This window comes from Crinia signifera, chromosome 6, assembly GCF_055691185.1.
Source record: "Crinia signifera chromosome 6, ASM5569118v1, whole genome shotgun sequence".
Taxonomy (NCBI): domain Eukaryota; kingdom Metazoa; phylum Chordata; class Amphibia; order Anura; family Myobatrachidae; genus Crinia; species Crinia signifera.
In genome coordinates this window covers 193,443,466-193,466,338 of record NC_139222.1, presented here as the reverse complement: position 1 = coordinate 193,466,338, position 22,873 = coordinate 193,443,466, and the positions used below count along the sequence as shown (strand labels likewise).

Below are 22,873 nucleotides of genomic sequence, written 5' to 3'. Positions count from 1 at the left end.
TGTACTTGTCCTCTGTTGTATTATGTTCTCTGTAATTGGGTACTGCGTTTCCCATATGGCGCCATATAAATAAAGGTTAATAATAATAAAATATACTTGCACAACTGCATATATATTTACAGTAAAGCGACAGTAAATAAAGAAATATCTGGATATGACCAGTATTGGAGTTGGCTTGACAAGCCACTAAGAAACATGACCAGGAATGTGAACTTAGAAAAGTCGTATGTATGTATGTATGTATGATATATATATATATATACACACAGGTTGAGTATCCCGTATCCAAAATGCTCGGGACCAGGAGAATTTTGGATAACGGATTATTCCGTATTTCGGAATATTTTAATATTTCAATTATGTATTTTGAAGTATCTTGCATTTATGCTGTATAAACACATAATATACACACAAATATATTTTATTACCACATAAAATACACACAAACATATTTTAATTGTTCAAAAAACAAGGTTTCAAAACGTGAAACAAAATGTGTGTACTATCTCAGCACTGAATTTGAATGCCAAGCAATCATTGTCTTGCACATATATAGTGCCAGTTACATATCATGTCCCCAGTGATGCTGTTACATATGTCCCCAGTGAGTTTTTAGCAAAAAAAAAATTTTTTTTCACTTTCTGGAATGTCCGTATTTCGGAATAATTCGGATAACGGATATTCGGATACGGGATACTCGACCTGTATATATGTTTTACAAAGAAAAGTATTTTGGGTACTTATGTAGTATCTGGGCTGCCGATTTCTAAATCGGGTACATCGCATCGCATCGCATGCGACCATCGGATGCGATGCGATGCGATGACCCGATTTTTCCATAGGAATCAATGTTAAAATGGACTGAGTCCATTTTAACATGGAATTCAATGGGAAAAAGGGGTCCTTTTCATACCCCTACTATCCAAGTGGGCATGGAGTTGGATATAAACCTGTGGCGAGCGTAGCGAGCCACCGAGCCCGAAGCGTGGCGAGCGTAGCGAGCCCCGCGAGGGGACACAGAATACCGTCCCCTCGCGGGGCTCGCTTCGCTCGCCACGCTTCGGGCTCGGTGGCTCGCTGCGCTCGCCACAGGTTTATATCCAACTCCATGCCCACTTGGATAGTAGGGGTATGAAAAGGACCCCTTTTTCCCATTGAATTCCATGTTAAAATGGACTCAGTCCATTTTAACATTGATTCCTATGGAAAAATCGGGTCATCGCATCCGATGGTCGCATGCGATGCGATGCGATATCGCATCGCATCGCATCTGATTGTATGCCTTAACTTAAGGCATACAATCAAAAAATCGGCAGCCCAGATACTACATAAGTACCGTATTTTGAAATATTTAGGTCACCCTAGATCAGTTGTCAGGGAACAGGGGTAAATGACCCAAACTAAGGTAAAAATGAAATACTGGAGGTAATGGACGGTCACGCAGTGTCTCGGCAGCGGGACCGTCCTGGAATTTAATTTCACTGTCCGCAGCGGTAGCACTGAAACAGTATGACTGTCAGGCAGAGGTGGTGGGCTGCGCGGCTGTCTTCAGAGCGAGAGAGGGTCCACTGCAGCTCAGCATTAAAATAGTGTGACAGCCTGGCAGAAGTGGTGTGCTACCCGGCTGTCTTGAAAGCATGTCCGCAGCTGTTTGAAATCTCGTGCCGGGATGCCAGCCAATAGGAGCTCGCAGTCCGGCAGCCAATCAGGCGTGGCAGTGGCTGGTGGCTCAGTGCGAGATTTCAAAGAGCCGTGGACCTGCTCTAAAGACAGTCGGGCAGCCCACTGCTTCTGTCCGGCTGTCAGACTGTTTTAATGCTGCGCTACTGCGGACCCGCTCTGAAGACAGCTGGGCAGCCCATCATTCTCTGCTCGGCTGTCAGACTGCTACCCCCTTGGCAACAAGCATAAAACCTCCTTGGCATCGAGTATGATGCCCCTGGCATCAAGCAGGAAGCCTTTGGAATCAAGTATGTAACTCCTGGCATTGAGAAAGAGCCCCCTAAAAATTAGCATGTGGGTAAGTGGCACTTATGTGCCATAATATGTAATGGGCCTCACGGTGTGTGGCATATGTATAGTGGGCCTCACGGTGTGTGGCATATGTATAGTGGGCCTCACGGTGTGTGGCATATGTATAGTGGGCCTCACGGTGTGTGGCATATGTATAGTGGGCCTCACGGTGTGTGGCATATGTATAGTGGGCCTCACGGTGTGTGGCATATGTATAGTGGGCCTCACGGTGTGTGGCATATGTATAGTGGGCCTCACGGTGTGTGGCATATGTATAGTGGGCCTCACGGTGTGTGGCATATGTATAGTGGGCCTCACGGTGTGTGGCATATGTATAGTGGGCCTCACGGTGTGTGGCATATGTATAGTGGGCCTCACGGTGTGTGGCATATGTATAGTGGGCCTCACGGTGCGTGGCATATGTATAGTGGGCCTCACGGTGCGTGGCATATGTATAGTGGGCCTCACGGTGCGTGGCATATGTATAGTGGGCCTCACGGTGCGTGGCATATGTATAGTGGGCCTCACGGTGCGTGGCATATGTATAGTGGGCCTCACGGTGCGTGGCATATGTATAGTGGGCCTCACGGTGCGTGGCATATGTATAGTGGGCCTCACGGTGCGTGGCATATGTACTGTATAATGGGCCTCACGGTGCGTGGCATATACATATAATGGGCCTCATGGTGTGTGGCATATATATATATATATATATATATATATATATATATATATATATATATATATATATATATATATATATAATGGGCCTCACGGTGTGTGGCATATGTATAATGGGCCTCACGGTGTGTGGAATATATATATAATGGGTCTCACGGTGTGTGGCATATGTATAATGGCTGTGTGTGGTACAAATCAAGGGGGTAACGTCGGCGTATCTAAATATATTTTGGGGAAAAAGGTAAAACAGTTCCCCGACCCCTGCCCTAGATGCTTCAATTATTCAATACGACAGACATTTAAGACAATCAAAAATAACATATAGATGAGAAAACATGAGGGCTTATTCACTCCTACCCTCCATACCCTTGGACAAGTGACTTTGGGATCTATTTACTAAGCCTTGGAGGGATAAAGTATTAGCAAATCAGCTCCTAACTGTCATGTTACAGACTGTGTTTGAAAAAACGACAGCTACGAGTTGATTGGTTGAAACTTTATCTCTTCCCACTCTATCTCTCTCCAAAGCTTAAGGGGCCTACACACATGGCGATGTCAGGACATTTTCTAGGCAATCTGACCACATCGCTCCATGTGCAGGGGTTATAGCGGAACAAAGGGCAACCCTATGCATCTCTATCACCTGGGGATTAATATCCAGAATGATGGATAAATCTAGTGACATCACCGCCCTGGCCCTGACAGATCATTCAGTACACAGCATAACACATCGCTGTGCAGATACATTGCTCAGATCGCTCAGCCGTGTCGCCCCGTGTGTAGGCCCCTTTAGTACATAGATTTTTTTTATCTCCCTGCATCCCATTATGATCACCAGACACAGCAGAACATATTGTTGCTTTTATCCAACTTGAAAGTCAACTGGTAAGTGGGTCCCAAAATAAATGTCCCGGACTATAAAAATCAAAAGATCAGATACCCTCTCAACACAAAATCTTGGTTGGTGAAGGGCTATCCTAAAATGGGCAGCTAAGCCTACACAACATTGTAAGGACGGTTACTGTCTAACTCTTTATGTAACCTCTTTAGGTTACATAAAATCATGGGAATGCCTTATAGAACATATACCAGGGTCGGCAAACGCCCCTAACAATTATCACTGTGAGCTATGGGGAGTCACTTCTATAAATACTAATGATTACACATCTTCCCCAACAGTCTTAGAAGATCTTGCTGGCTCCCAGATTTCACCGCACAGTTTCTGAGTTGTATATTATTATATTCATCAGCTCCTTTGGCTCTCGAAAGATCTTCAAGGATCAATCACTATATTAATGCTTAGGCCTATAGTGTAGTAAAGAGTTAAGTCTGTGATATAATCTCTTCTGCCATTGTGATGTCAGAGAGGAATGAGCTAATTTTGCCACTGACGTCAACATGTAACAATATGAATCTAGCAATGACAGGTCTTCACTAGGGACTGGGAAGATTGTCCTTTATTAAGTGAGGCTTACTCGTACTCGTACTGATACTGCATGCAGTAATCCTGGCACATGATGTCGCATCACAACAATTAGCACAGATGTAAAAATGACTGCAACGCAGTAACATCCATTTCCCATGGACAAAGGCCTGATTACAGCAAGGAGAGCTTCCTTGCAGCAACATGGTCTCCAATTTCATTTCTATAGACTGACAGCAGATCGTGGAAAATCTACATATTCCAGGAGCATAGACAAACACAGCTTAACAGAAGTTTCCCGAAATGTGCAATTCATTCCTGTATCCATCATTCTAGCTTCCAGCAACCTAGCACACCCCTCATCCATTCAGTAATAACCAGAAAGGCTGCCCTGCCTGTTGTTATGCAGTGGAGAGAAAGGAGGGCAGAAATGGATTTAACTGTAGCACACTAACATTAAAGGCAAAATGGCTAAATATGAATATTAAAAAGATAATATAATAGAACACAACAGTGATCCCATTATGTAACAGGTAAATCTATTGTCTGATAATACTAAGACATATGTAGATAGGTAGAAAACAGGATATTTGCGTTTGTATCATTAATGAAAACAGATTCAGCTACATCACATTGTATAGAATGGTCATACAGTATATAATATGCAGCATTATATATATATATATATATATATATATATATATATATATATATATATATATATATATATAGATATAGCTCTTCCTATTATAAAGACACGAATAATAATACAGACAGAAAGCAGCCCATAGCATCAATTTGGGTGGAGGAATCAAGAGCTATAGCTAATATATCCATATTTTATTCTAACAAGCTCACCGTGTAATAATATATATATACACACACACATATACATCCATCCATCCATCCATCCATATATACATGCACACACACGCGTCATAGAAATATAGGTAGAAAGTGGGCTATGTCGTCACCCCTCTGCAGGGGCAGCCTATGCCAATGCCATGAGGGTAAGTGCAGCAGTACCTGGTATGTGCTGGTCCTGGCGGCTCTGCTGTATGCAGTACCCCCTGCTGCTGTTGCTGCTATGTCACATACACGCCAGGGGTGGATGCAGGAGTCAGACGTGCAGATCACAGTCACACACACAATGCCCGGGCTGTAGCAGGCAGCAGCTAATACTCAGGGACAGGAGGGCTGCCTTGCTGCAACTGATAGCGCTGCTGTTGCTGCTGCTGCTGCTGCTGACGGTCGGTCAGGGAGGGTATTGAAATGATAATGATGCCTGTTCATTTATTCCAGTAAGAGCCCCGTCGTCCTATTGGCGCAGAGAAATTTGGTGCCACATGCTCCGCACACTGCTATTGGCCGCCAGCAATCTGCTGACTGCAAAGGCAGCTCTGTAAACCGGCGTGCGGGTGGCAGTGCGCATGCGCCTGGTGCTGCTGCTGCTGCTGCTGCTGGGACCTGGGTTTTATAATGCTCCCTTTTCAGGGTGATGAAAGAGCGGCTGCTGCGCGGATGTGTCATGTTGCTGACCTATAGTTACCCACTCCGTAAGCATTGCACACTGTCATCTTTTAGGGTCAAATGCAGTGTTATTTTTTTTATCAAAGGCAACTTTGTGTTATTAATTCCAGCACAATACTGCAGCTTTTTTATCAAAGGCAACTTTGTGTCATTAATTCCAGCACAATACTGCAGCTATAGGAACACTTTAGACCTTTAATGATAAACCGTCAACTTTCAGTGTCCATCCCTAATGATGCAATGGAGAGCCTGTCTTCCAACAAAACAGAAATGGGATGGACATCAGAAGCCCACCATCAAATTATGGCTGAGCATCTGACATTGAATATTTCAATGCAATGGCCACTGACCATCGCATCAGAAGAATTCGCTAGAAAAATAAATCACATGATTGGCGAATGCACAAAAAAGCCCTGGCCATGCATGTGCAGAAACACTGCACCATGACTGGCTGGTGGGTGGGACCATCGGAGCACCATCAAATGTTTACCATTTGGTGGCGGCAAACAATGGAATGCATCATCGAATGGTAAAACTACTACAATCGAAACAAAAACATTGATGATAGTGAAACATTGCGATGCAATGTCCATCCCTACTCTCCACTACTCCATTTATCAAAGATCACTTCCTAAAAGTCCTGAGTACAGGGGACTATGTAAAACCCGGACCTGGACTAGACTCCGGCCCGCCGAACAGGACATCCCTGTCCTGGGTAGCTATCACCAGGGACATGGGGGAGGGGAGATTACAGCCTCCCCGGGTGGTCCGGACCATCCGGTTTTTGATACATGCCCGGACCATACAGGGAGGCTTTATTCTTCCCCTCCTCCTCTACCTGGTGACAGGCAGCCCCCCCGGACAGGACACCCCCCGGACCGGACCCTACAAGCTACAAAATGCAGAGTTTGATGTCCGGTCTGGCGGTCCGGGGGTTTTGTCCTGGTCCGGTTTTCACCCATACCCTGAGTACTGCACTTTCTGAGTTTGTGAATGCATGGGATGAAGGAATCCATTGCAAAAGTCCAATAGACTATATTCAGCTTTTAACAAATGTGAACATCTCTCTGCTAACACATTACAGCATATGTCACTGAAAATCTTACAGTGTATTTTTTACTCTATATTTATTACTTATGTACTGGGATGTATGAGCTGGCACCTGGCTCACTATGGCCCCTGCAGTAGCATGTGCTGTAAGTACTGGTTTTAATTCAATGTTATGGGGGAAGCGATCTCCTGCCTTTAGGTAGGTATGGTGATTAGTCCTTTTTTGACCATGTATCTGAGGCTATAACAAGTGGACACTATCTGTATTTGTGGGATATTTCTATAACTGAAAAACTAATCGAGGGATTTTTACAGTACAGTATAGTGTCATCTTGTACAATTTCGTTCTGATTGCATCCATTAATTTGATTTCCTTTCAGTTTGAAGATTGTCCCTGAAGCAGCATTTATCATGATGCTTGTAATCAGATGCAATGGATCCTCCCTCTTTGTTCCACAAGACATTTTTAGCATGGTATAACTTGCACAATAGATCTATTTTGGGGCTCCTATTAAAAATATCCCAACACACACACAGCGCACCTCACTAAACACATTAACCTATGTATTACTGTAGTATTACTGCAACACACATATATTAGTTGTCTTTGCACCCTAAAATCCCTTTTCATCCACAAACAAATCTATTGCCTCAATTTTCTTGTGCACATATATATTTGTAATATTTGTGATTCTTTGCTTATATTGTCACTTCCCATCTAACATATATATCTAAAAAAAAAAAAAAAAAACAATTCTGATTGTTAAATTGTTGTAAACTGGAAGTTGCTGCCACGCATGTGGTACAGATGCTATAGGGCCCAGGAGTGGGTGGCTATACAATATTGTACCACCCTTCTGAACCCCCAGTCACCTTTCTAAAACCCTAAAGCCCAGTACACACAGGATGATTTCAGTGCTATTTCTTAGCAATCTGACTAGATCGCTTAAAAATAAGCAAACATCGCCCCTTGTGTACACGCGTGCCGGATTACGCTCGGACAGTGGGGATCCCGACGTCGGGATCCTGACTCACAGGGGCTATTCTCGCTTGTGGGGGTCCACAACCCCCACAAGAGGGAGAACAGAACATGTGGGAGCCACCGAGCCCGCAGCGCGGTAAGCGCAGCGAGCCCACAAGGGGCTTCTTTGCGCTCGCTTCCCTGTGGGAGCACCGGCAGTCGGGTTCCCGACGTCGGGATAATGACTGTTGGGATCCCCACTATCGGTGCCCCATACCACACCCGTGTACACGCCATAGAGACAGCGATGCGTGGTCCCATGTGTCGCCATTGCCTGACAGGATTTTGACTTTATGCAGTCAAAATCTAGTCATATCGCCAGTGTTCTCATCATAGAACACTGGTCCACACAGATTGCTTAGCATACATTGCTGGTACATACAGTAACATGTGTGTCAGCAATGTGTGCTGGGCGATCTGTGCTTAAGCACATCGCTTGCACTGGGTTCCCATTGCCTCCTGTGTACAGGGCTTAATTCTGCTCTTATTATCATGTAAAAGAGCTGGCTCCTCTGTTATGAAGTTCTTTGGATCTTTTATAAGAATGCAGGGCACTTTCCTTGCACATGCTCAGAAAAGCAGGACAGATGCCTTAGGTCAGGGATCAACCATTGTAAAATTTGGGGGATTACCTGTAGAAGTTTTACTTAAAGATATTACTGGCAGTAGCCCATATTGATATTGTTGTGGCTACACTGTGACAATGTTTGCAAGAGATACAAGAGAACAATCAGGAAAAGGTTGAAGTTTTTCCTCGGGTGCAGAGATTCTTTACAATAGCCCTGACTTTACTATTTGGTTTTACTTGCATTTGCTTCACAGTATTTGTTCTGGATTTTCCTTTCTACTTTCAAAAGTGGGTGTGGTGCTTTCTAAAGAAAGTTAAGGTCAGTACACACAGGGCTATTTCTAAGTGCGAGATGTACTAAGCGCTGAAAAGTGATAAAATGGAGAGTGATAAACCACCAACTGATCAGCTCCTAAGTGTCATTTTTAAAATCTAGCTTGTGACGTGACAGAAACTGATTGGCTGGCTGTTTATCGCTCTCCATTTTATCACTTTTCAAGCTTAGTACATCTGACTCTGAATGAGAAAACAGGAATAGGAAAAGATGTCACCCCAAAAATTATTAAAATATAACTTTTATTAGTATTTTATAAAGACCGCAAAGTATAAAAGACAAAAACTATACAGAAATAGAAGAAAATCATGTGTTCAAAAATAAGGTGGCAAAGCAGACAATTTAGTGTAATGTGTATGTTTAAATAGCGATTGGGAACCTTCTAGCATCTTATTCTATATGACTACATACTGTATATTGTTGTCTTTTTGGTATAGCCTATGCAATGTTGTTCATCCTATAAAGCACTCTAGGTGCTTTTTCATGTAATTACAATGGAAGTCTGGTGAGAGATTGTTGTGTGTAATCAATACATTTCATAAGCAACAATTTTGCATTATATTGTCTCTTTGTTATCTCATACATCCAAACATTATAACAATATTACCTTTAAATGAGAGCTGCTAGACACAATATTAATGTCAAACTACATCTGACATGTTGCAGATGTGTGTAGTCTTTTGTAATAAATATGTCTACATACAAATGCAATTCAATTTTGCGCTAGTATTGCACCACCACAGTATTCATATGTTTTAGATGTAGATGAATGGTAAATTCTGTGTGTCTTAACAGTTGCTTACTTACTTATCACAGGGTTTTATATTTAAAACACAGCGGATCATGAATTAAATATACAGCTGGAGTATATGGTAAAATCTAAACAGAGTAATACCACTTTTACCCCAAAATCTGGGATCCGTTCCAGTATCCGGTATACCCCTCCGTGAATTGAATGGATGCCGCACACAGGCATCCATTCACCTCCTCCCTGGCTCCACTGCTGTCTACACAGCCAAACTTCCTGGCGCTGCGGCTGGGAGGTTGGGCTCACCCATTGGTGTAAACCAGCCCCAGGTCGATCCCCGTTTACACTGCTCCATCACCCAGGTCCTCCCCGGGTTCCACCAGGGTCAGGTCCTGGGTTGGAATCCCAGGAAAATGGACCCAGAGTTTTTTCCAGGTACCCCATTTACACCGCCGCTAACCCGGGTCAACGAGGCAAAACCCTGGGTTTTTGCGTCTGTGTAAAAGGGACAAAACTAACGCAATAGAGGTAGTCTAACTCCTGCTACCCTGAGAAGAGCTGCGGAGAAGAGGCGCTAAGGTAAAACAACAATCATGCAATACTATATTAACACAGTGCACTGCTCTGCTCGCACACCGCTAGCCGAAGCGCACTTCGCAGAGTTAGTTACTCAGTTTAGATGTTACCATAAACTCCAGCTGATCAGAATCATATTTACTAGATATCCTATTCTAGGTGTTTGGTTGAGCAGAAATTCCCTGACACTCTGTGAATTTATATATTTGATTCATGATTTGCTGTGTTTTAAATATAAAACCCTGTGATAAAGCACCTGTTATTGAGCTTTTAGAGAAATTCAAATAAAAACTGACATGTCTTTGTTGGCCAAATGACGCCACTTAAACCCCTCAATTTTGCATGATTTTCATTAGGAGGGGTTGCACCAGAGGTTTTGCACCGTGTACTGACATTTTTGCCTTAAAATAAAGATTTTCCCTGCTCAGGGGGCATGTGAAATGTCAATTTCATCCGGAAAAACAATGCAAGTTTGGAATTAAGTTACAAATGTAATTCTCAGTTCTAGTTTACCTTGAAAACAACTTGCAGGACCCAACTGTATTTATATTAAGCTATTGGTGTATAGTGAAATAGAAAACCGAATATTGTGATTCTTGTAGTTGCAGCTGTCAGACTGCCAGATGCTGTATTCCAATTGTCCATCACAATATTCTGTATATGGATATGGAAACTATTCCTATGCTTCTTTAGATTAACATTGTATTTAATAATTAAGTAAATAGCAAATGTAGCAGAACATACTGTAGGTGCTATTAATGAATAAATATACTGATACATACAGTAGCTCTTGTCTACTCACCGGAAATCTAGAAGCAGAGAGGATAGGAGTCTAGAACACTCAGTCCTACCACTGAGCCACAGTGTAGAAAGTAGTGACAACCTCTGGCTTTATATACCAGAGCCCATCTACATGTGAGCTTATCTAGATGTCCATCCTGCTGCTGCCAAAGTCACAATGTTGTATACTTTTGCTCTAATCTCAGTGAACTTGTCATAACTTGATCATAAATATGAAAATAGATACTGAGTAGAAATGATGTAATGAAAAATTTACACTGTTGCATCACACAGCTGATGAAATAAAAAATAGCCTTTTATTTGCTAAATAACAGAGTTTCATGATAACTATTATTTATTAGTTAAAAGCCCATCAAAATGATGGCTTCTGCAATGTATTTTCGGTACTTGTTTCCTATCTGGGCGCCCATCGCGGGCATTGCGGGTACATCGCATGTCATTATAATGACATGCGATGCGACCGACGCGATTACCGCGATTTTACATAGGGAACAATGTTAAATGTCCCAATTGACCCGCGATGACCGCGATTTACCATAGGAAACAATGTTAAATGGATCAATTTCCCCAAATTATCATAGGGAACAATGGGAAATGTGGCAAAAACACCCCTGAACATAAAAATGTCCCCCCAAAAGTAGTTGACGCCACCCCGCCATCAACGTGAACCCGAAGCGTGGCGAGCGCAGCGAGCCCGCGAGGGGCGGCGGTACGCGTCCTCCGACCTTTTCATGCCCTACTATCCACTAGGGCGTGGAGTGAGAATAGAATAGTGTGGCGAGCGCAGCGAGCCACCGAGCCCGAAGCGTGGCGAGCGCAGCGAGCCCCGCGAGGGGACGCGGATACCTTCACAGTTATACGCGTCCCCTCGCGGGCTTCCCAGGTGTCAAGCCCGCGAAGGGACGCGTTTACCTGTGAAGGTATCCGCGTCCCCTCGCGGGGCTCGCCACGCTTCGGGCTCGGTGGCTCGCTGCGCTCGCCACACTATTCTATTCTCACTCCACGCCCTAGTGGATAGTAGGGCATGAAAAGGTCGGAGGACGCGTACCGCCGCCCCTCGCGGGCTCGCTGCGCTCGCCACGCTTCGGGTTCACGTTGATGGCGGGGTGGCGTCAACTACTTTTGGGGGGACATTTTTATGTTCAGGGGTGTTTTTGCCACATTTCCCATTGTTCCCTATGATAATTTGGGGAAATTGATCCATTTAACATTGTTTCCTATGGTAAATCGCGGTCATCGCGGGTAAATTGAGGCATTTAACATTGTTCTCTATGGGAAAATCGCGGGCATCGCGTCTGGCCCATCGCACCCGATTTTTTATCGGCCGCGATGGCCCCGATTTTACCCCCGATGCCCGCAATTAAAATCGTGGGCGCCCAGATAGGAAACAAGTACCGTATTTTCAGTTTCAGCTGCGACAGGAAAATAATCCACCGTGTATATGTAAATAATGGGGGCACTAATCAATCCGGTAAAATGGAAAAGGATTTATTCTTACAGGTTCAAAAGCATGTTGTCAATGTTTAGATCTTTTCCAAGATCTTTATCAAGACAGGAGGATCAGGCCAATAGGTCGATCACCATAGAGCACTATAACACGAATGGTCTGGGACATAGTATATATAGACATACTAATCAGGGGAATCATTTCCAACCAATCAACAATTAATCTACCCAAACAAGTATTTAATACCATCAGAATAACAATACAGAAATAAGGCATTGTTTACCACCACTTAACTATTTAGGTAAGTCCATTATGGATATTATAATGAATTAGGCTGAAATATACAGAAATGAACTCAAACTTGTTTCTGTGCATTTCACCACCATAGATCGCAAATCCCAGAATGGGAATATATCATACATTACCAGTCCAGATAATGCAAGCCATCAATATAGCATTGCACAGCCTGACTGGAAGTACAGTGAGTTCCACCACCATGGAACGCAAATCTTGGAACCGGAAGTTATAATAAATTGACTATTGCAATAATACCAGCCATAAACGTAGCATTATAACTCATACAGTGCAGTATATTCATTTAGAATCTGACACCAGTCCCCTACATCAGTGGTTTTCAACCTCGGTCCTCAGGGACCCCCAACAGTGCATGTTTTGCAGGTCTCCTCACAAAATCACAGGTGAAATAATTAGCTCCACCTGAGATCTTTAAAAAAATGTGCCAGCGAGTAATTAGTGCACCTGTGTATCTGTGAGGTGACCTGGCAAACGTGCACCGTTGGGGGTCCCTGAGGACCGAGGTTGAGAACCACTGCCCTACATAACAATCATAAAACTTTTGAGAAAAGATTAGGGCAGTCTCTAAGGACCCGAAGCCGGAAGTACCTGGTTAGTGACAAATCCAATTTGTATCAATATATACCCAGCCCGGACCATAGCAATACAATCATCATATCAAAATACAAACACTACATAAAATAACTTTATTAATAAAATTGTGAATAATCAACACTGTCGATCATCCACAAAAAAAATAAAAACAAAAAATGGAAAAGATTAAAAAATTTAATTAGTAGATGGAAAGCTCAGTCGCCCTACTGACTCTGCTAAACCCCCTTATATAATGCTTTATAGGAATGCATTATACGTAATATATTCATTTTACCCACGTGGGACATTGGTCCATAGATCAAAAATCCATTTTGCCTCTCGTCGTCTCAGTAACTGCTCTCTATCACCACCTCTAGTTGGCGGGGGGGGGGGGGGGGGGGAGATATGACTGATAATCATGCATTTTAGACTTGATATAGAGTGATTTCATTGCATCAAATGTGGGTTTCCATTGCAGATCGAGCTCTGATGGTTGGCCATCCACTTTCTTTGAAACACCTTGTGGTCATCCCCACGTACATTAGTCCACACAAACAGGTAAGAGTGTAAATCACATGTTTAGACATGCATGACAATCTAATTTGTATACGGATCACTCTACCCGTATGGTGATGTAGAAAGGTAGAACCTGCCGACATTGACCTTCATGTAATGTAGTCTGGGCAGCGGAAGCAGCCATTCCACCCTGGGGAAGCCATGTAGTCATCCCTTTCTGGGGTTGTACTTTTGGTCACATCAAACTTCCGGTTTCGGGATTTGCGTTCCATGGTGGTAGAACGCATTATAATATCTATAGGGATAACATAGGTCGTTAAGTGGCGATAAACAATGCCTTATTTCTGTATTGTTTGACAGTTTTAAATACTTGTTTGGGTAGATCAGTTGTTGATTGGTTGGAAATCCTTCCCCTGATTAATATGCCTATAGAGACTTGTTCCCTGACCATTTGTGTTATGGTGCTCCATGGTGATGGACCTATTGGCCTGATGCTTCTGTCTTGATAAAGATCTTGGATAACATCTAAACATGACAACATGCTTTTGAACCTGTAAGAAAAAAAAATCCTTTTACATTGGTGAGTGCGACCATTATTTACACACACACATGCACGCACACACATACACATTTAATTCATAAAGCAAAAACAAATTCTACATATTGACTGAGAAACAACAAAAACCAAGGTTACACTATAGAAATTTAACATGAAAAAAATCAGGTTTGTGCTGCCTGCAAGAGCTTGCCATCTAATAGTCAGTAAATTATTAATGGTGTGGAAATATTTGCATACCATACTGTACTTAGTTTCCAATGGTCAAATACATTTTAATTTTGCTACAGTATATGGTTAAGTATAAATTTCCCAAGACTCAATTGCCCCTTTGAGTTATGCAGGGTACACACCACGACGACCTGCTCACGATGCACATCGTGAACGGGTCGTCAGTGTCTCGTCCGACCCACTCACGGTGACGCGGGGGGGCACGACCCGCTCACGATGTGCACCGTGAGCTGGTCCGATCCGATAGCGACCCGCACCCGGCTGTACGGTCGTTATTCAGATCCTACCTGCAGCAGGTAGGATCTGAATAACGACCGACCGACCCGCGGGACCGCGCATCGGATCGGTATCGGTCCACACCAGGACAGAAAAGGGCCCAATCACCACACAATCTACATCCAATTGGTCGGAATTTGATCTAGATTGAGGGGATTGGGCCCTAGTCGTCCTGGTGTGTACCCAGCATTAGAGCTGCACTACTGTATATTGCACAATATCTGTCCTAAATTACATTGGCAAAGTGTATTTGAAGTATTGAACTCTTTCACACATAGTGCTTTTTCTATGGTTATGTATGAGCCAAGGTGGACATTGCAACATATTAAATTAAAAGTTCTGTTTTAAGTTGATCAGTGACAAGTGATATAATGCAACAGATTTTGGCATTTGTCTGGGTGACACAATATTTTGTCAGATAAGATGACAAAGTTCGAGCTATGGGGTGAGAGTCATGAGGAAACCTTTCATGCCTCCTGAGGAGGCTAAAGGTGGAGTCATGCATTTATACAGTCCATTAGGGGAATTCACAGGAACTCTGACTGACATTAAGTAATAGACAAGGCAAATTCAATTTTATTGTATTTACAGAAATTCACTTGAGCAAGACAAGCATGAGTCTACCTCATGGGTAGGCAATAAACCCTGTAACTGCTATGGCCCACCCCTGGTCTGCATCATACACTTTGGGAACCGCTATCTTTTCATATGTTAAGAAATTACAAGTTCTAACGTGTCCCTAAAAACAGTCCATTAAACCATAGTTGCCAACTTTCCAGGTTCCCCCCGGGTCAGTGAACCGATGAGGGTGTGGCCTCACAGAGAGTGGGTGGTGTGGGGGTGTGGACACGTGATCATCACATGGGGTGTGTTGCCTCAGTGGGTGGACGGTGCGGAAGCATGTCTGCTTGTTATCATTATCGAGTAGCAGTATCTTATGCTGGTCATACATCAAACCAACTTTCCTCCAACCGTCCAACTTGTCTGTTCAACTAAAATGTTGCCCCACACGCCAGCCAACCAGTCCAATTTATCTGCATACGTAGATGTGTCATAGGATTGCTTTGGGCCTAATTCAGGTTGGCTCACTAAGCTGCAGTCGTTTCGCTAGCGAGCACATTAATGCCGCCCTCTTTCTGACAAAATCCTTCTTAGATGGACAAAACCATGTGCACTGCAGGTGGGGCAGATGTTACTTGTGCAGAGAGAATAAGATTTGGGTGGGGTTTTACTTCAAAGAGAGATCTATATTGCAGTGTAAAAATAAAGCAGCCAGTATTTACCCTGCACAGAAACAAAATAACTCACCCAAATCTAATTCTCTTTGCACATTTTACATCTGCCCCCCTGCAGTGCACACGGTTTTGTCCATCTGAGAATATTTGGTCAGAAAGAGTGAACTAGAATAAGGCCCAGTATTTGTAAATATCTCTGAATTCGTTTTGAGCCTGAGTGTTAGATGTACATGTATGGGGTCGGCAGGTCTACATTAATAAGGTAGAAACATAAAAAAGGTCGACATACCTTAGGTCGATATGAGCAAAGGGTCGTCACAAGCAATAGGTCGATATGGAAAAGCTCGACATGAGTTTTTCATATATTTTTTTTTCAAAAATATGTTTTTTCATACTTTACCATTTACGTGGTCATAAAGTTAAATTCTAATAGTGTGCTGAGCATAGCAAGGGGACGCAGTACACTTATATAGCGCCCATGTCGACATATGTCAACAAAAACATAAAAACCTTGTGTCATCCTTTTTTCATGTTGACCTTTCCCTTGTTGACCTATTGCTCCTTGACCTTTTGATCATGTCGATCCAAGGTATGTCAACCTTTTTCATGTGTCAACCTATGGCCTTTCAATCAATTGTGGTCAACCTATGACCCATACATGATGTACAAATGGCCATTATGAGGCTGCTGTCTGTGCTGTTACCGCTTCTCTCCCATGAATGAAGTAGAAGTGTGCTATGTGCACCGGTCTTTAGTGGTGCTGCTATTTACACAGGGTAGCCTGCCAATAGCAGGGGGCAATGTATGAACCACTGACTGTTCCAACACCTGCAGGTACAGAGACAGCGCATTAGCACTAGGTGGTGATCACCGGAGGGCAGAGTTTTCACTCCATCGTTTCAGCATCCAAGATGTCAATACATCTTAGCACTGCAGCTTCCTGCTTAGCTTCAGTAAAGAGTCAAAGCAGGAAACATTAGAACCCACACTTGTGCACACATAATCCATTTAACCCACATTTAATGAAAGACTGTTACCCCATAGCTGTTGGTGTATTAGGCAGAGAGACATGTGCTGCATGTACCAATATGTACTGGTTCCGGCAGCAACACCAATCACCCTCTTCCCGGCTCCCAATCCAACGCCACCGATCCCATGCTGGCAGGGACAGCCATATATACCCCTTTCACACCATCCAAAATGCTGTTGTAAGAGGGTCCCGGGCCAAAATCCCGGGAACAATGCTCCAGGATTTCAACCCTGCTAGCTACCAGGATTGTTCCCGGGACCTTCCAGGGGGAATTGGCTGGTATGAATGGTGCAGGGACATGTCCCTCCTTCCTGTGTTTCCTCTGCTGATGCTGATTGGGTATGCAGGGCAACTTCCTGTTGTTGTGGATTTCCAAAGACGAGCAGATGCATCACACAGCGTGCAGAAAGACACCGTGCAAGCTCTGTGGCACAATAGACCCCAGCAGTGCTATTTAACCTTTGCAAACCTAAAGCCCAAGAATGTCTTGGACAAATGACGAGGTGAGGGAGCTTCTAACAATTAGAGGGTAAGAGGAGATCTGGTGTTAGATTACAGTACCTGTTAAGGATGCCCAGATATACCATAACATTGCGAAGATCCCGACATTGGGGGGCATCTCCCTTTCTCCCCTCCCTAAAGGCCATTTCTAATGAGATTCTCATAGAAATGCAAGGTAATCCCGGGTTCAGTATGCATGTGTAAAGGGAGCCAAACACGGGATTGTCCCTCCATGTCCCTGGTCTCTGCATTTCTGGTGTGAAAGGGGTATAAGAATGCTACTGCCTTCCCACCTCCCAGGTCCTGCTCTGATTCCAGGCTGACAAGTGCTGCCAGTAAGGACTGACGCTGATTGCTTCTGATCATCCTTCCATACCGCCTCCGCTGATAGTGGCAGCCCAGGCAGAGGGTGTTAGCCTGGGCTGACATGAATATAGGCTGCCGCTGCCGGCCAGTGTCCATCTACATTGTTCTGTTGGGTTCCCCCTTCGCTAGAAAAATTAGATGGTAAAAATCTAATGGCTGATTATCATTTGCTCCTACACTTTCAGATTATTATGCCAACCAGTCAGCTACTGTAGATGGCTACTTGGAGGAATGGAATCATTCTGATGTATTATCTGCATTCCAATGAAGATTGAAGTCTTCAATAAACTGGACAATCACCTCATGCATGTTAAGGGGGCCAATTCAGACACGTTCAGTTGGGTCCAAATTCGTCCCTTTCCCTGATGTTAGGGGCTGCGCATGCACGAATATGCACATGCGCAAACCCCAGGAGTGAACAGCTTCGCACTTGAATGATTCAAAGAGGGGAGAGGGCGGGCAGGGGGTGGCAGCGAACGCCAAGTGTTTTATGGGCATCCCCTGGGAACGCAGGTGTGTTGCTGCCTGCTTGGGGTGGGAGGCTGATGTCACATGTCGTCAGAGCCCACCCCCTTGTTGGCAATCTGCAACGGGAATAAAAGTTTATTACCGAAGGGAGAGATGTAATCATTTTGTGTGGCAAATACAAATACAGTTTAATACTTATGATTTTTGAATGACCGTGTGGCCAGCTGATGGGCAGTCATCATCCTGCTGCCATGATGATGGGCCTATTTTAAGTGGAGAGCGGCCTGGAGTTGTAGCTCCATCAGCCCCATTGTTAGTCTGGCCCTGGCAATGCAGGACCTAAAGTTCAGACTTGGCAATAGTTGTAAATCACGCAGTCAGTGTGAAGGTACTGTACACCTAACAATATAGTTAGTGCAAATACTATATACCCATCTCTGTATTGGAACATTTGCACTTTTTTTTCACAATCTTTTGAAACTCATTTATACACAGCAAGTTCTATTTTATATTTATAGTTTTGCCTTATATGAGCTGTATTTTTATTAAACCAATATAACATAAGGTTAAAATAAAATCAATTTGCTATTTTCCATAGCAGTATGTTTGTAAAACAAAAATACAAAATCATTTCTACTTACAGAAAACTTTTTTATTTGAGACAATAGCTATATATTTGGTTATAGGGTGAATCCTTTTAGTAAATGTAGCACATTTCTCACAGGGAATATTACAGGGGATATTTATATGGAAAAAAATAAAAAAAAAATCCTAACTAATGGAAAAACATATTGACTATACTGCCACCTGTTGGCCAAAGCACAGTTTATCTAGCTTTAGGAACAGTATTTCCCAAATGGTTTTTAGGATACGGTCATTGGGTCACCAGCAAGTTGTTAGACAGTCATTAGGTCGACCCCATTAGTTTGACATGCATTAGGTCGACATGGGTTAGGTCAACAGGGTCATTAAGTCGACAAGGTCATTAGGCCGACATGGGGTTTTCCACTTATTTGAGCCAATGTGCCGACAGGCGGGGCGGTATTTCATGCCCTACCATCCACTAGGGCATGGTGGGAGAATAAATGAGTGTGTTGAGCACAGCGAGGCACCGAGCCCGAAGCATGGCGAGCGCAGCGAGCCATGCGAGGTGACGCGGTGCACTTTAACCTGTGTCCATGTCGACTGTGTCGACGTCCGGGTTAAAAAAATTGTTAAAAACCCCATGTCGAACTTTTGACTGTCAACCTAACCCATGTCGACCTATTGACCCTGTTGACCTAATGACACTGTCGACCTTATGACCTTGTCGACCTAACGCATGTTGACCTACACTCATGTTGACCTTCCTGCATGTTGACCTAGACACATGTCCACCTAAATGCATGTCGACCTAATGGTGTCGACCTAATGACTGTCTCACAACTTGCTGGTGACATACTGATCCATACCCATGGTTTTCACCATCTAGCAAGGTACTCATTGGCTTCAGTACTTCAATGCGTTTAAAAAATATATCCATATTTCATGCAAATGACATAAAAAAGGCAAAAATAGGCTTTGTTCTCACCAGTTTGCATGTTCTCAACATCAATGTCTTATATAATATAGATGCAGGGTGTGCGGCACATATGGGCCCCTGGGTCCTAGGCAGTGGCGGTTTTTACCTATGGGCTGCAGGGCTGCAGTCTCCCAGGTAAAATCCCTCACTGTTCTCTACCTAAGTGAAGCCAGATGCAGGGGGAGATTCCCTAAGCTAGAAATGCGGTAAAAACCCGTTATCAGGGTTTTTACCGCATTTTGGGATGCTGTAAGCATCCCCCGCCGGGTTACCGCGGCGGGGGGCATCGCCAGAAAAATCTGGCGATGCCCCATAGAAGCCAATGGGCTTCTACCGCATCCCACCGCCACCCCGCAACGACCCCCCGCCGCCCCGCACGGACCCCTGCCACCCCGCATCGCCCCCTCCCCCATCACCTGTGTCCGGGCAGCACAGAGCTGTGCTGCCTTGACCTGTGACCTCCTCCCTGCACTGATCCTCTTCCGGGTGCAGGGAGGAGGAGAGCTTGGCGCAGCAGCAGCAGCGCCGGGTGTGTGAGGGAGGGGGGAGCCGCCGGGTACCAGCACCGCAAAGGACAGCTCTCAACGCAAGAGCTGTCCTTTGCTATAATTATCGCATATGTTAGAACATATGCGATAATTATAATTGCGAAGGGGGGCGGAGATTCTTAGAGAATCTTCCCCGCAGTCTGTGAGACTGCTCTGGCTTCACTGTGACTAGCAGTGACTTCCTATTGGAAGTCTGACCTGACAGTCACCTAAGGCAGTCCCATTGAGAGGTGTTCCCTCCCTCCGAGATGCCTCTACATGCTTAGTGGCATCTCATAAAAACCAGGTTCAACGCATGCGCAATACAAGGATGATACTACTGCGCACCCTGAATATACCGCTGGGGACTGCTGCGAAAGCAGCCCATAGAGGCTGGGGTCAGCACATGTGCAGTACTGGCGGGGACCGAGACCAGTGGCTGGGACCAGGATTGGCGGTGGCAGCAGCAGGGACCATGAGCACATCGGCGGTGGCAGCGGAGGGGGTGGGGTGCATTGCAGCCGCCCCCCCCCCCCCCTCCGCAGAGGTCAGAGCCACCGCTGTTCAGGGACCATTTTTGCAGAGGCCTGTGCGTGCAAAGTTGACTCAAGTTGACACAAAACCTGACTTTACAGCACTGCACCCACCAACAAAGTATGTATGAATAATGTATCAATAGAAATAATACATTTAAAGTTTTGTACAAATAACGTTTTATTCTAATATAATCAGTGATCACTTATACTGAGGGAGTTGTATTAAGCTTTTGAGATTGATAAAAAGGAGAGAGATAAAGTACCAGTCAATCAGCTCCTAACTACCATGTTTCAATCTGTGATTTAAAAAATCACAGTGAGGAGGTTAGTGGTAGGGGTGTGGTATAGCTCACAGACAATGAGTCCCCCACATAGCTCAGTTTGCTCACCATGCTTAGGCCCAGGAGCCTCACTCTGCTACTGCTGCGCTCGGCACACTTTACAGATCCAAATCGGCGTACACATGGAGGATACCACATGGCATGAAGTATAAAAAGGTTGAAAAAAATTACAATAATCATCAAAAAAATTTAAAGAAAATCCCTCATGTTGACCTTTTCATGTGTTGACCTTTTGCATGTCAATGTTTCGCTTGTGTCAACCTTTTCTCAAAGTCAACCTTGTGCATGTCGACCTTTAGGTGTCGACCTATTGACTGTTAACCTAGACCTTGTATGTCAGTCAATCGGATTCCATTAGTTTATCCCTCTCCATTTTATCACTCTCCAAAGCTAAGTACATTTGCCCTTAATATTAATGTAAAATTATCGGCTATTGTAAAAAAAATTATATTAGAAATCTAATTTTGTAGAGATTTTTCTGATCTTGGTGCATTGCATTTTGAATGCAAAGCATCTCGTCCGGTGGCCGCGTCACGTCACTGCCCTCAGCTGGGCAATCAAAGGACGCTATAAAATGGACACAGAGACACACACAGATTATGCCTTGGAAAAGGACCCATACAGGGTCCGAAACGCATCGGCAGGCGAGAGCTGTGGACCTTGGTGCAGGGACGTGCAACCAGCAGCAGCGTTTTGATCCAGGTTGTGCCCGGGCGACTCGGAGAATATACGCATGCGCACTTTGAACTGTATTTCCTACGGTTTACATACCATCTGGTAACTAGACTCATGCACTTTCCATTTGCACTTGGCACTTTAAACATTGGATTTTTTGTGTGTGTGTGAATCAAGTTTTATTGTAACAGTGTTTTGATATATGTTTTCCCTGTATATGACTTTTTGTGTGTGAAAAATTAAACGGTATACACTATGAGAAATATATGCTCTTCTTACATGTACCAATGAGCGGGAGGAGCTGTGGGTGATACCGGCCCTTTGAGAAGATTGATTACACACAAGAAGGGAAGTAGCACTTTTATTGTATCTAGCGCTGGTGGTGGATGACCCCAACTTTTGCAGAATTTGGTTCCTATTTCTTGGGGTGTCTGAGAAACACCCTAGGGCAGGGGTGGGGAACCTTTGTTGTGCCAAGGGCCATTTGTATGGGGGAAAAAATCCTTCGGGGGCCATATGTTAAAATTTCTCTTACAAATTGTCCTGCTGCAGCCGTAACACACTCCGGCGGCTGCCGCTGACTAGGACTGACAGTCTCCAGCTGCTGTTGATTAAGAAGAATCTCGCGAGAACTACCGACCTCTCACGAGAATTCCCCTGTACTTGACTCCCGGCGAAGGTGGCATGTTGGTGGGTGGGCCACTCAAACCGGCTATGAGGGCCGCAATCGGCCCCCTTGCCTGAGGTTCCCCACCCCTGCCCTAGGGGAACACATACCCTAGATGCTAGTGAGTACTTGGTGAGACACTTTATCCTTTTTCTGCAAATCGGATTCCATTAGTTTATCCCTCTCCATTTTATCACTCTCCAAAGCTAAGTACATTTGCCCTTAATATTAATGTAATATTTTCGGCTATTGTAAAAAAAATTATATTATAAATCTATTTTTGTAGAGATTTTTCTGATCTTGGTGC

At 44.2% G+C, this 22,873-nt stretch overlaps 1 protein-coding gene and 1 long non-coding RNA gene across 3 annotated transcripts in view; one reads left to right on the top strand and one right to left on the bottom strand.

Annotated features, from left to right (window-relative positions):
* Positions 1–10,825, bottom strand: part of SCD (stearoyl-CoA desaturase) — a 36,753-nt gene extending 25,928 nt beyond the window's left edge. The window contains exon 1 of one of the 2 annotated variants that reach the window (XM_083148488.1): positions 10,747–10,825. The gene's annotated coding sequence lies outside the window, so the exon portion shown is untranslated. Of the gene's footprint in view, positions 1–5,143; positions 5,469–10,746 lie in introns of those variants that run through there. The other variant, XM_083148487.1, reaches the window with a different exon arrangement.
* The window catches only part of LOC146008803 (uncharacterized), a 39,390-nt gene continuing 22,071 nt past the window's right edge, over positions 5,555–22,873 (top strand). The window contains exons 1-2 of the long non-coding RNA XR_014444573.1: positions 5,555–5,673; positions 13,559–13,638. This is a non-coding gene — a long non-coding RNA (uncharacterized LOC146008803). The remainder of the gene's footprint in view (positions 5,674–13,558; positions 13,639–22,873) is intronic.